At 45.1% G+C, this 12,983-nt stretch overlaps 1 protein-coding gene across 1 annotated transcript in view; it reads right to left on the bottom strand.

Moving 5' to 3' along the window:
- The window catches only part of FBXW7 (F-box and WD repeat domain containing 7), a 120,578-nt gene extending 114,604 nt beyond the window's left edge, over positions 1 to 5,974 (bottom strand). The window contains exon 1 of the mRNA XM_081208389.1: positions 5,120 to 5,974. The gene's annotated coding sequence lies outside the window, so the exon portion shown is untranslated. The remainder of the gene's footprint in view (positions 1 to 5,119) is intronic.
- Between the last annotated feature and the right edge of the window lie 7,009 nt (positions 5,975 to 12,983).

Here is a 12,983-nt window from a genome sequence, read left to right as displayed (position 1 = left end):
TGTTATCCAGCTAAGTCATACTCAGAGTAGACCCCATTAATGCAAAGATAAGCCAAACCGTGACCTAGTGTGTGAATAAGCAAGTGTGCAGGCTCACAGAGAAAAGACAGCAGCTGCTCCTGCCCTCCTTCCCAGGACCTGCTTCAACCCAAGGCTAAGCTGTGGTTTGGTTCGGCATTACTTCCAAATCTGGGCTCATGCCTTGCCTCTAAGGTTTGCTCTTCATTTACTGCTCAAGGTTTCTCTGGACAAGACAAGCCATGAATCTGGGTTCAAACACAACAAACAGATGGACAGATCCATGCAGAAAGTAGTTTACATAACAAATTCCTGAAGTGATTCCAGCAGTTTTAATCATGCCAAAACAAGTGATTCTTTTTTTGCTATTTATGATGTTGGGCTTAAAGTTGCCAAAATTATATGGTGAGCTATTCACACAAACTGCTTGCTATGTGAAGCTGCCTCCGTATGGCTGAGCTATTTAGTTACACGGATATTCAAAATCAGCCATATGAAATGGCAACCATTTCAGAGGCTCTTTCAAGTAACATCATTATGGAATCTATAACCTGTGAAGCAGCTCTTAACCACTGAGTGGTAGCTACAAATGTGGTTCTACCCTGTTACAATCCCCATTTTTCAATCACTTATGAAATATAAATGTCAGACTGGGCACAAAAGAGGAGAAATGTCAAGAAGAAACCTGTGTACTTCTCCACAAATAGTTATATTGTAAACAGACTATTCTGACAGTTGCCTAAGCAAATATTAAGCTGTGTGACATTACCTTCCATAATTAAGGCTGCTGCAACAGGTGTATTTTGTAGGCTCTTGCAAAAAAATAAAATGTGGCGTAATAAACACGTTAGTCTTCAAGCTACCACTGAACTCTTGTACTTGCCACAAAAGGCCAACACTGCTACTCTTCTTGAACCTACTGAGAAGGTAATTGCTCAACCCATCCCAAATATAACTGGGGTGAAACTGTTTGGCTGACAACACTCATACTTAGCCTTAATCCAGAATCAAGAAGATGAAAGACAAAGTGCAAGTCAATGGATGAGGTAGCTTCTGAGAGGGAAAATCTAGAAAGGAAGCAGCAAAAAAACAGTGAAGGGAAGGCATGGCAAAGAACTGACAGAAATCACTTGGAAAGGCCAGAATTTAATGGCTCTTTTGAAATCTCAAAGAATGTAGAAACATGTCATCATCACCATCTCCTAGTAGCAATGGCTTCTTGTCAACCACGAATATCAGAAGGTAGGATGAATGGGCAGAGCACAAGATGACACAAATGACAAAGGCTACATTCCACATTAGTCATATTCAAAGCAGGCTCATTGAAATTAATGAATATGACTAACTTGGGTCCATTAATTTCATGAAGTCTCCTCTAAGTAAAATTCAGTTGCCTATAACCAACAGTCTTTTGAAACAAAGGTTCATTACCTTACTCAGCTTTTTCTTGTGGAATGAACAGATTTTGATACTAGAAAGACACAAATGAAAAGAAGGGGATATGCTAGCCTAAGTAGACCATAAAGAACTAAAGCCATTTTTAACTTAAGATGTTCTAAGAAAAGTGTAAGACTGTGAGCTAACCAATTCTAGGACAAAAATAAATATGCACCAAATATGTTCTCTTAGATGTGCCATTTATTTTAATAGAATTTACTTTCAGGGAAGTGCTTTTTGGCACCATAATCTAAGACTGAAGTTAAGCACATCAGCAGAAGTGCTACTAAAACACAGATAAACGGAATGAAATGATCCACCAGGTTGTTATATTGTATGTATTGAAGAGGTTAACTAGAGTACAAAATCTAACAAATGGTACAAGTCCAGTAAAGCATTAACACCTTTAAAACTGTACTGTCCACTACACTTCCTCAGGAACTTAAGAAACCTGTTTTACTAGTAGTTATTTTTAAACAAAGAGTTTGCACAATACAATTACATAGTGAGACAGTGTGCAAAACATAAGCATTAGTGTAGCTCTTTAAAAGTGGCAGAAAATATTCAAAAGTGATACTTCACTGGCTTTACTATATTGAAATGATTGATACAGCAAGAGGACAAGGAAAAGAATATGGCTAGGAGGTTAAGGGACATGGATAGAGAATGAACCATACTTGATCAAAAACAGGAAAAAAACAAGTGAACAACAGTTCTCCATTGGAAAAACACATTAGAAGATATGTAAATGAAAAAAGCAATGCCAACTGCAGACACAAAAAGAAGAGAAATAAAAATAATGGAAGCATTAAATGAGCTAAGACCTAATGCATAAAACAAATCAACAACAATTATTTTAAAGTGTGTGATCTCATGTTAGTGTCTTTGAAGTTACATTTAACATTAAAGCTGCAATCTATACAAACTGGCCTTGAAGTAAGTCCTGTTTAATTCAATGGGACTTATTTCAGAGCAGAATTTTATTTAATTTTTATTATTTCTTAAGAATGCTTGTTGCCCTCCCCCTTCAGCTCAATGGAGGCCAGTGTGGGGAACAAAATACATATCACATAAAACACAATGGACCATGCAAACAAATTAAAACAATAAAACAAATTAAAACCACACACCAGAGTTACATACCATCCATTAACTGAAACCCCAGTCCTAACCATTTCTACTCAGAAGTCAGTCCTATTAAATTCAACTGGGCTTACTCCCAAATAAATGGGGATAGGATTGCAATCTTAGGCTACAATCCTAACCCAAACTATGAGGGAATAAGCAGCTCCAATGAATGTAACAAGACTTACAAAGTTTGTTCTTCGTGCCAAAATGATAGAAGTGATGGCACCAACTGCACTTCCAAGAGGAGGACATTCCACAAGTGGGGGGGCAGTGCAGGAAAACCTCTCCAGTGGTATGCAGAGAAGGGCATCCTCTGAATATAGGCAGGATGATATAGGGCTGGGGTGGAGAACCTGTGACCCTCAAGATATTATTAGACTACAAATCCCATCAGCCCTAGCTGGTATGAGATGATGAGAGTTGTAGTCCAGCAACACTTGGCAGGCCACAGTTCCCCATCTTTAATATATGGGAGAGATATTCCTTCAGTTATTCGGGTCACAAGTCACTTAGCATGAGCATCTTGAATTCAGCCTAGAATAAAATGGGCAGTCAATGTAACTCCTTCACAGGATAGCACTCTAAGTAATTTTAAAAAGCAATTTTCACTAATTATTAAAACATGGTCACATCAATTTCCATTTATGTTCTGGTATAAAAATGGTAACTGCACGGAGCAATACAAATCATATTTACTCCGAAGTAAATTCTACTAAATTCCACTGGCAAACCAATCCTAACCTTATTCATGAAGCAGCAGGTTGTGACAGCAATGCTGCATCTTTAGCCCCACTGCTCATGCAGGCAGGAGCAAAAGGAAGGGAAGGGGGACCCTGTTCCATGCTATGCCTGGGTAGAGATGATGCGAGGATTGGGCCAAATAAGGCCCAATGTCATCAGGTGACTCTAGCGCAGCCAATTCTGCAGGTGACTGTCTATGTAAATCCCCCCCCCCCAATGTTACTTTTAGTGGAGTTGATTAGATTATTTATACCTTGCCCATCTGGTTTCCCCAGGCGCTCTGGGCAGATTACAGCATATCGAAAAACATAATAAAAACATCAAGGATGTTTTTCCCAATTCAGATGTCTTCTAAAAGTTGTGCAATTCTTTATCTCCTTGACATATGAAGGGAGGGTGTTCCACGGGGGGGGGGGGGGCACTACCAGGAAGGCCCTTGGTTGTTCTCCAGACACCATAAGGCTAGAACTCCCATCAACCTTAGCCAGCATGGCCAATGTTAGTGATGACATAATTTGTTAGTTCTTAGTTCAACAGTATCTGCAGAGCCACAAGTTCCCTACCCCTCATTTAGGACTTCAGAATATCAACCCAAACCATGTTTATTTTGAAGTCCTCACAGAGTTCAATAGTACCAAATAAATGCTGTAACAATGCAATCCTATGAATGTTTACTCAAAAGTATCTCGTGCTGTATTCAACAGTCACATAACGAAAGATATGGCAAGCCAAACATTCCAATACTTGCACCAACCCACTGGTGGATAACAATATGGAGCTAAAGTTTATGCACGTGTGTTGACCATAGTGAGTCTTCTGATACAACTCCTACTATTAAACAGAGAGAGAGATGAAAATTATGCAACGTACTCTTGAACATCAGGCCGACAAGATGATTTTCAAAATATGGACAGAGTGGGTTTCTTAAAGAAAATGTAACTCCTATATAGTTATAAACTTAAGGCAGCACACACATTTAAACTGCATTAAAACTAACTTAAGATAATTTCTGATATAACTTTGCAGTGCAAGTGCAGTGCATATTAAAAATGTACAGAGTGTATTCAAATCTCAGACTTTTCAAGTGCTCAAGACCAATTGAGGCTGAATGAATCCTACCCTTGCCCTGCTTATCTTCAGACCATCCAAACAGGAAGATACACCCAGTACCTCACAGTAGTCAACATCAAATCCCTGTAAGAAAAACAGGCATATACCTGGTGGAGGGACCAAAAGTATGCAAAACTACTTTTTGTGGCTGGTAAAGGGGGGGGGGACTGCGGGAGAGGGGGTGAAAAAGAGAGAAAGAGTCTTAACACTTGGAGCAAACACGATGTCCGAAGTCGTCCCTTGATTGGCTCTCTCCAGCCCTTCTCTTTTCATTAAGCTACCCAACAAAGCCATTTAAAGCTCCCCTCTAGATGCACCCATCGTTTCCGCCTGACCCCGATGGAGAGATTTCTCGGCCACGGCTAAGAGGGAGGGTCAGTCAGCGCAGCAGACCGTGCAGAGCGACCGGCAACGTGAGGCGCATATGAAACGAGGGGCAGCGGCGGCGGCGGCGGCTGCCCTTCACACCCCACCAAGTGCTGCGCGGGGCACAGCCGAAGCATCCCATTCCCTTTTCCCATCCTTCCCGCTCCCCGCCCCCTTTCCCTTGTTCCAACCGGGAGGAGCGGAGGAGGAGAGAGGGTCGGCATCCACGTGCACCGTCCGCGGAGCCCGGTGGTGGGATGCTGCAGCGGATCGGAGCGACAAACCCACCGCACCTTCCGTCCCACCGGTTGTTACTCACTTCGGGAGGGAGAGTGGAGCGAGAGAGAGGGAGGTCGATCAGCGGAGCCGGGCTGGGTTTCCTGCCGTGACCGTAGCAGACGTGGGGCCGAGAGGAGAGCGTGGCCGCCGGGACCACCGCTGCTTCTTCGCCCGCGGCGTGGCGGGCCGGCGTGGGCTGGGCAGCAAGTTCGACGCGGAGGAGGAGAGTCGGCTCGGGGGTCTCGGAGGCGCACAGCTGGAAGGTGCAGGACGGGTCCTCGCCGGCTCCGGGGGATCCTCAGTCTCAGCAGCAGCAGCAGCAGCAGCAGCGAGCCCGGGGTCGCTTCACATGGAGCCGCCGGCGCCTCCACCTCCTCCAGCACAGCGCTGCCCGCCGCTTCCCCCCGGGGCCGGCGCGGCCACCCCCGGCCTTGGAGGGGGAGGCGGCGAGTGGGTCGGGCCGCGGCCCCAGCCCGGCTCTGGCTCTCATGCACTCTCTCCGGGGGTCTCTGCCGCCGAGGGCGCTGCTAGGGCCCCAGCCAGGCAGAGGCAGCGCGGAAGCGGAGCCGGACGGCCAGGCTCAGCGCCGCTCCCGCCCCGCTCCCAGGCATGTGGGTGACTGAGTCTCCGCGCTGGGTCCGGGCGCTCCGCCGAGGGCGGCGGCGGCAGTGTGAGGAGGAGGAGAAGGAGAAGGGAGCGGGGCAAACGAGGAGCCGCTTCTGTTTCAGGAGGGGGAAAGAAGGGGGCAGAGGCTCGCGCGCGCAGCCACGGGACGGTCCGGCTGCCTAGTCGCGCTCGGGAGCCGCTTGCTTCTGTCCCTCACGCGAGCGCACACAGTCAGCGCTGAGGAGGGAGGAGGAAAAGAAGGGACGGCCCGTCGACGGCGGCGCGGGAAGATGACACCAGCCGTAGCCTGGCAACAGCAACCCCCCCTTCACCAGCCGCCACCGCCTCCCGGTGCGAAGTAATGACGTAGAGGGGTTGCTACGCAGGGTTGGCTAGGGGCGGGGTGCTGATGCTGCGGAACGGTGTCGTCCGGGACACTGGGGTGAGTCGAGGAGGAGAAGACGCCTCGCTCTGCGCAGCCGCAAACTGGGCGGGCGGGGTGGGGGTGGGAGATTAACCTCTTCGGCGCCGGACCAGCCTTGGATATTTGAGAGGAGGAGGCAGATAGAAGGCAACGCGACCGTGAGGGACCCTCAGGGACGGCCTGTTGCCGACGTGGTCCCGAGACTCGTGCATTTAGCTGCCAGCGCGGAGACATGCTCGATGCAAGGCAGCACCTTTAACTCTGGTGTCGCGGGGCTCCGAACTGGATGCAAAATCCCTCTTCAGTCGTGAAGGTTCCCTGTGTGATTCGTCAGCAGCTGTCAGTCTTCTACCTCCCAGGGCTGTTGTGAAGATAAAGGCATCGGAAGGAAGGGAGTTGGCCACCGAGGCAAAGCTTCTCCCCTGTTATCCTCTCCCCACTCCACTGAGAGTGCTTCACTTTGCAAACACTTATGAAATATATGTTCTGGGTATGCAAGGCTCATGTTCTGTGTTGGTCCCACGGTTAGCCACCCAGTTTCCAAGTGAAGTGATCGTGTTGCCCGTCTTAAGGCTGACCTGGGCTTGCAATACCTTGCATTGTATGGTAGAAGTGCAATCGAGCACTATGCAGCCCGGAAGTACACACATGTAATGATCAGCTATTTTTTAATAATAATATGAAATAAATTTATTAGACTACTGTGGCAAAGCACATGGCTGGTTAACCTGAGGAAACTAGCTCACCGCATTTGAATAATGAGGTATCTCCCTGCCCATCATTCTGTAAAAATTACAAAATCTAATGAAATTGCAAAGCTTACTAATTTTTTGCAAGAGGGTGTGAAGAAAGGATAGAACATCCTTAGGAATTGGCAGTGCTAGCACAAATGTTATGCATCCGAAAGGTCCCAATTCTGACATCTCCAAATTAAGATTCAGGAAGAGAAATACCTCAGACTGAGAGCTGCTGCCAACCAGAGCAAACTATATTGGTCTAGAAGAGCCAGATAGTCTGACCCAATATGACAGTTTTGTTCGTAATTCTTGCAGAAATGCCCACCCCACTTCCACCGTAAGGCAACTTACGAACTATCTTGTTCTAAGGGAAGTCAAGAAAAGACAGAACAGCCTGCACATAACCCAGCAAAAGAGAGCAACACAAAAAGCATATATTGAAGCTGTCAGTTAGCCCGTGACAAGCATGGGAGGCAGCTATTGCAAACAAATGTGAAGCCCACTTGTATTTGTATTCTCGGCACTTTTATTGTATTTTGCCTCAGGCACGCTTTTTAGCAGAGGGCAATTCAAAAAAGCAATCAATAAATAATGTGTTGTCTGCCTCTTAAGGATTTGTAAACTTCAGAGATGCTAATTCAAAACCCTGATTTAAAATAATAAATAATAAGTGTATTCCATCTACCTAATTTCAGGAGATTTGGAGGCATAGAGTCAGGGGCAGTGGTGAAACTAGAGTGATCACTGAATTCTATTCAAAATAGAAAATAATGCCAACCCAGAACATATCGGGGATACAAACATTATGCAAACTAAATATTTAATTAGCAGGCTGCATTGCATTATATTCAACAGTTTGTTTGCCTCTATGAGATGAAAATGTGGCCTCTTTATATACATCTATATGACAGCACCATAGAAATAGATGATGAAGGAAATAGGTAGCATGAAGATTTCATAAGGAGTTACAGTACATTTCAAGATGGTTTGATGTGTTGCATTTGCTGCAAGGCATGGAACTGCATTTCTATTGAGACAATCATTCTCAGACGCCCTTGTTCAGTGCACTGTCAGAGATAAGGCAGGTGGCAGCAACCAGGAAATGGTTCTCTGTGGTCTTTTGGAAGCTGTCCCTTATCTAGGAAGTCTATCATCCAGTTGCAAATACTGTATAGCCCAATTTAACCATGGCTGTCCACTGGCAAGTAGATCCTACCTACTCAGTGCTGTGCACACCTGGTATCTTATTTCAACTAGGCTCTCAGCTACTCTACATGCAGTGTTAGCAACCTGAGCTATGGACCCCTGTCATGGTAACAACATAGTTGCAGGTGAAGCAACTGGGTTTAGCAATGGCATGCACACCACCACACCACACAGTAAATTCTCCTTGCTCATTTGATGCCACATTTCAACATAATATGTGCTTAGTGGTGAGAGCCGAATGAGCCACAGATGCTCAATTAAACTACTCACTTCACCTGGTTGACTACAGCTGCATGAATACTATAAATTTAAAGCATATCCCTGCACAAAAAACCCTGGGAGCTGTAGTTTACTCATCACAGAGCTACAATTCCCAACAGATTTAACATACTACAGTGCCCCAAATTTTTTTTGGGGGGGAGAGGGAGGAAATGTGCTTTGAATGTGTTTTAAAGGCATAGGGCAAATATTGTGGGAGTAAAATTAAGAGTCTGTTCCTCCCACAACTGTATTTAAGCAAAAAAACACAAATACATACTGTTAAACATGCAGAGCTGAGTCTTGACATACAGCTGTGCCCAAACATCATTTCTATGTCTGGGGCTGGTTCCTAATACTATGCTCCCTTCCCATTCCAGGCCTGTCTCCCCAGTGGCATAGCATGGATTGCCAGTGCCCGGAACCACGCAGAGGTTGGGTGGGAAGGAGGGAAATGGAGGGGCTTGCATGCTCATTCAACTGCCTAATGGCGTCCACATCACCCAAGAGATCGCAGCTACAGAGATAGGAAAGGAAGAGTCGTTCTGTTGCCTGCAGAGGTCATTTCCCGGGTCTCATGGAGAAGCCGTTTTCATCATAGCCCCGCGAAGGAAGCGTGCAGCTGTATTGAGGCAGCACTGGGTGTTGAAATTTTGCACTCCTAAAATTTTGCATGTGGGGCAATCGCCCCTGTGCCCCCCCCCCAACACTACTATGTCTCCTAATTCTAAATATGGCCTGAAGAAGCACATAAATAGTTTTTTTAAAACTTAGGGCAGAAGGAGTAGCTGTGGTCCTTTAAGGATAGTGTTTCTGACAATTCAGATAGCAGCTCCACAGGTAGACTATTCCTGTTGCTCTACCACCAATTAGGGTATTGCACAAAAAAATCTACCAGCTGCTTCTGTTAAATCATCAGCAACTGGCCAAAGTCACATGCCTACAACTTTCTCTTACCCTATCAGCAGCATTCAGTGGCTGAAAATGCTTTGTGACATTAGGCTGCAGGCACAGAAGCAACAAGCAGCAGCAATTGCCTGCCCACAGCTCTCATTAAGTAAATTGATATTCAGCTTTTCATCTACAATCTTGGAACTGTCTCATTGGTCTACATTGAAATGATGTAATATTTTAACAGTCCTTCAATAGCATTTGTATATTATATGACTTCCGGGCACATTTTGCATCCCTGTTCATGTTTGCCAGGGGCAGAAACAGCAGCCAGTCATGTCCCCAAATATTTCCTGCTGCCCAAGTCACTCCCCCAGTAACAATATATTTATACACAGCACAAATTAAATCCTTGCTCCCCTAATGATGGTCCTGGCCACACCTTCACTCATCCAAATTTGTCCTTCTGGAGGTGACCCTAGGCGACTGTTTCCCCACCTTAGTTATATTACTTCATTGTAATGTAGTTACACTCTCTTGGCTATCCTGCTCAACTTGTATATTTGTGATGAAATAGGTATGACAAAAACACCATCATGCTTCCATTCCTGAAACTAAGCATATAAAAGCAGGAAGAAAACTGAAAAATCTCTATCCTCAGGAAACAGGAATATGAGAGGCTACTTACCATTTATATAATTTATTTCAAGTGTTCAAAGTGCTTCACATACACTATTTCTGTGATTATTACAACAACACTTTAAGGTAGGCCAGTAATGCTATATCTATATTTCAGTTGTGGGGAGGGGCTGGTAAAAGGGATAAAGCTGAGAAAATAGTAACTTACATAAGGCTATTGGGAAGTTTGTAGCTGGGATGTAAAGATTATGAGCCAACAACTTTCTAGTTCATTCGCTTGGCATTACACTCCAGAAGCTGTCATTAGAAGGCCCAGTTCTCTGTTCTATATTGCCTCAGCTTCAATTTAGCACAGAACAGTCCTCACTTGCAAATAGGCAAAATTGTTTGATGCTTGTTGATTGGTCTTCCAAGTGTATTGGCCATATGCCTTCATTGCCAATCTATTTGTGGCGAAGTTATGTGATAGCGTACTCGTTTCTTTCCCATTAAGAGGTCATAACGTGGGATAATATTGCAGTCGTTCCCCCCTATGGATACCACTTGCTCAGGATAGCCATTGGACACTTACTAAACCCTTTACAGACCTTACAGTTAGAAGTGTCTACCTCAAATACCTGAGAACTTCCAAGCTGAATACAGCCAACCAGTCACTGAGGTCTCAGTAAACTTGCTGTTTTTGCTGCCTACCTGGGACTGCGGAAAGGGCCGATTCTCAAGCATCGGTGTGGGGTATTCTGCGAGGGACATGTGTGGGCACTGAGTATATTCTTCATTGTGTGCGAGTTCTGCTCATAAAAGAGTGGTTGTGATGAGTAAAGTGGGATGCCTAGCGACTGGTAGTAGAGGGGTCACTGTTGGCTGTAACACTGGGGCTGATGGAGTGAGGACTCTATGGTGCTGCCTTGCATGTTGCAGGGTGTGTGCTGGAAATGTGTCTCATCAGGGTGAGTTCACTGACACCCTCCGTGTGCCAGGCATCCTCTTTTGCACAGTCTGTGGAAAGGGTTTCCAATAGCTCTGGTGAGTGTGAGTAATAGAGCAAGTGTGGTTTTCATGCCTTTTTAAAAAATGGTTTTGCATTTAATGGTTTTCCCCTCCCAGGCTGAGTGTATATTGGATACAGTGGCTGTTCCACCAGAATAGCGGCATCTAGTCCAGGCGTATAAGATTGTGATATAAGTTCTTCATAAGGGGTGTGAAGAGGTCACAAAACCTCCTTTCACATAGATCAACATTTCAAACTCTATAATATTTAGATTCAGAAACATATTTAATCTACCTCTTGTTACAATATTCAGTATGTGTACTTTGCTGAAGTGTATGGATTTTTGTACTACAGTCCAGGGTATGATTTTATATATATATATATATATATATATATATATATATATATATATATATAGGTTTTGGTGTCTTCGGGTGTCTTCCCGTGTAAGAGTTGGGGTGTCTAGGCGACGTTTCGACGAGGTCTCACTCGTCATCTTCACTGAAGATGACGAGTGAGACCTCGTCGAAACGTCGCCTAGACACCCCAACTCTTACACGGGAAGACACCCGAAGACACCAAAACCTACATTCCTGTACCCGTGAAAATCTACGAAATGAAGATGACGAGTGAGACCTCGTCGAAACGTCGCCTAGACACCCCAACTCTTACACGGGAAGACACCCGAAGACACCAAAACCTACATTCCTGTACCCGTGAAAATCTACGAAATGAAGATGACGAGTGAGACCTCGTCGAAACGTCGCCTAGACACCCCAACTCTTACACGGGAAGACACCCGAAGACACCAAAACCTACATTCCTGTACCCGTGAAAATCTACGAAAGCATATATATATATATATATATGCAGGTTTTGGTGTCTTCGGGTGTCTTCCCGTGTAAGAGTTGGGGTGTCTAGGCGACGTTTCGACGAGGTCTCACTCGTCATCTTCAGGCTGGTGCTTTCGGCTTCTTGTTACTAGAACAGAGCAGGATCTCAGTGTTTGAGTTCCTATAAATACTGTTGAGGGGGTGTGGTGTATAGCCTCCAACGTTCTGGGCAGAGAGGAAGTTCCCAGGTTAATGTGCCTTTTCTTCTTTTGTTCATTAATTACTTGAGGGATATCTTGAGTGATTACTTGAGTGATATTCTGAGTACCACTTAGGAGGGTCATTAGGTGTGGATTAGTTGCTAAAGCTTTCGTGTCTTGACCTCTTGAGCTTGTGAAGAGTTTTTCTGAGAAGATGGCTGTACTGCACTTAGTTGTGCTCTGGCTTGGCTTCGTGTATAGGGGCGAGCTGTGGTTTTGTGCCCTGTGCCAGCCAGATCTGTGTAGGGATTGCAGGGGGGTGCAGCATCCGGAGGTGCCACTATGGTTTGGCTACTGGATGGTGTCTGTAATTTATCTGTGGAGAGGGTCTGGGTTTGGGTCTGGTGTGGTTGATTGGAGATGGCGTTCTGTGTGCCTCTGGTTCTGGTGTCGGTTTTTGTGGGGAGGGCTAATTTCCAGATGTCTGGCAGGCGGGACGTGTCGTCACGCTTGTTCATGTTGTGAGGGTGTTTCTCTATCTCGATGGCTTCCATGATTATTCTCTTGTGGTGATGTTCCATGTTAAAGAGCAATTTGGAATCTGCAAAATTAATTTCGTGTCCTGTTTCTTTCATGTGTTGGTAAAGAGAGGAAGTTTTTTCTTCTTTTTTGACGGCATTCTTGTGTTCTGCGATACGTGCATTTATTCGTCTGTTTGTTTGTCCAATGTACGTGGCTGGGCAGACTTTGCAGGGTATTTCATAGACCCCTTGGTTTTCTAACTGGATTTTATCTTTTGGGTTTCTGAGGATATTGGCTATTTTTTGGTTGGTGCAAAAGGCTGTTTTGATATTGTGTTTATGGAGGATTTTGCTAATTTTATCTGTAGTGCCCTTGATATAAGGAAGGAGGGCCATGCCATTGTTTTCTTCTGTGTCTTGGTTTTTGGGGGGTGTTCTTTTTGGATTAGCTTCGTAACCCTGTTTTGCTGGTATCCGTTGGCGATTAACACATTTGAGAGATTCTGTAACTCAGTTGTCAAGTGGTCTTTGTCAGCCAGGCGTTTGGTTCTGGAGATGAGAGTCTTGGCTACGGAGTTTATTTGTGCAGGGTGGTGGTGTG

The sequence above is a fragment of the Podarcis bocagei genome (assembly GCF_964188305.1).
Source record: "Podarcis bocagei genome assembly, chromosome: 9".
Classification (NCBI taxonomy): Eukaryota; Metazoa; Chordata; class Lepidosauria; order Squamata; family Lacertidae; genus Podarcis; species Podarcis bocagei.
The sequence above is the reverse complement of the archived record's forward strand: the minus strand, read 5'-3'. Positions and strand labels throughout refer to the sequence as shown.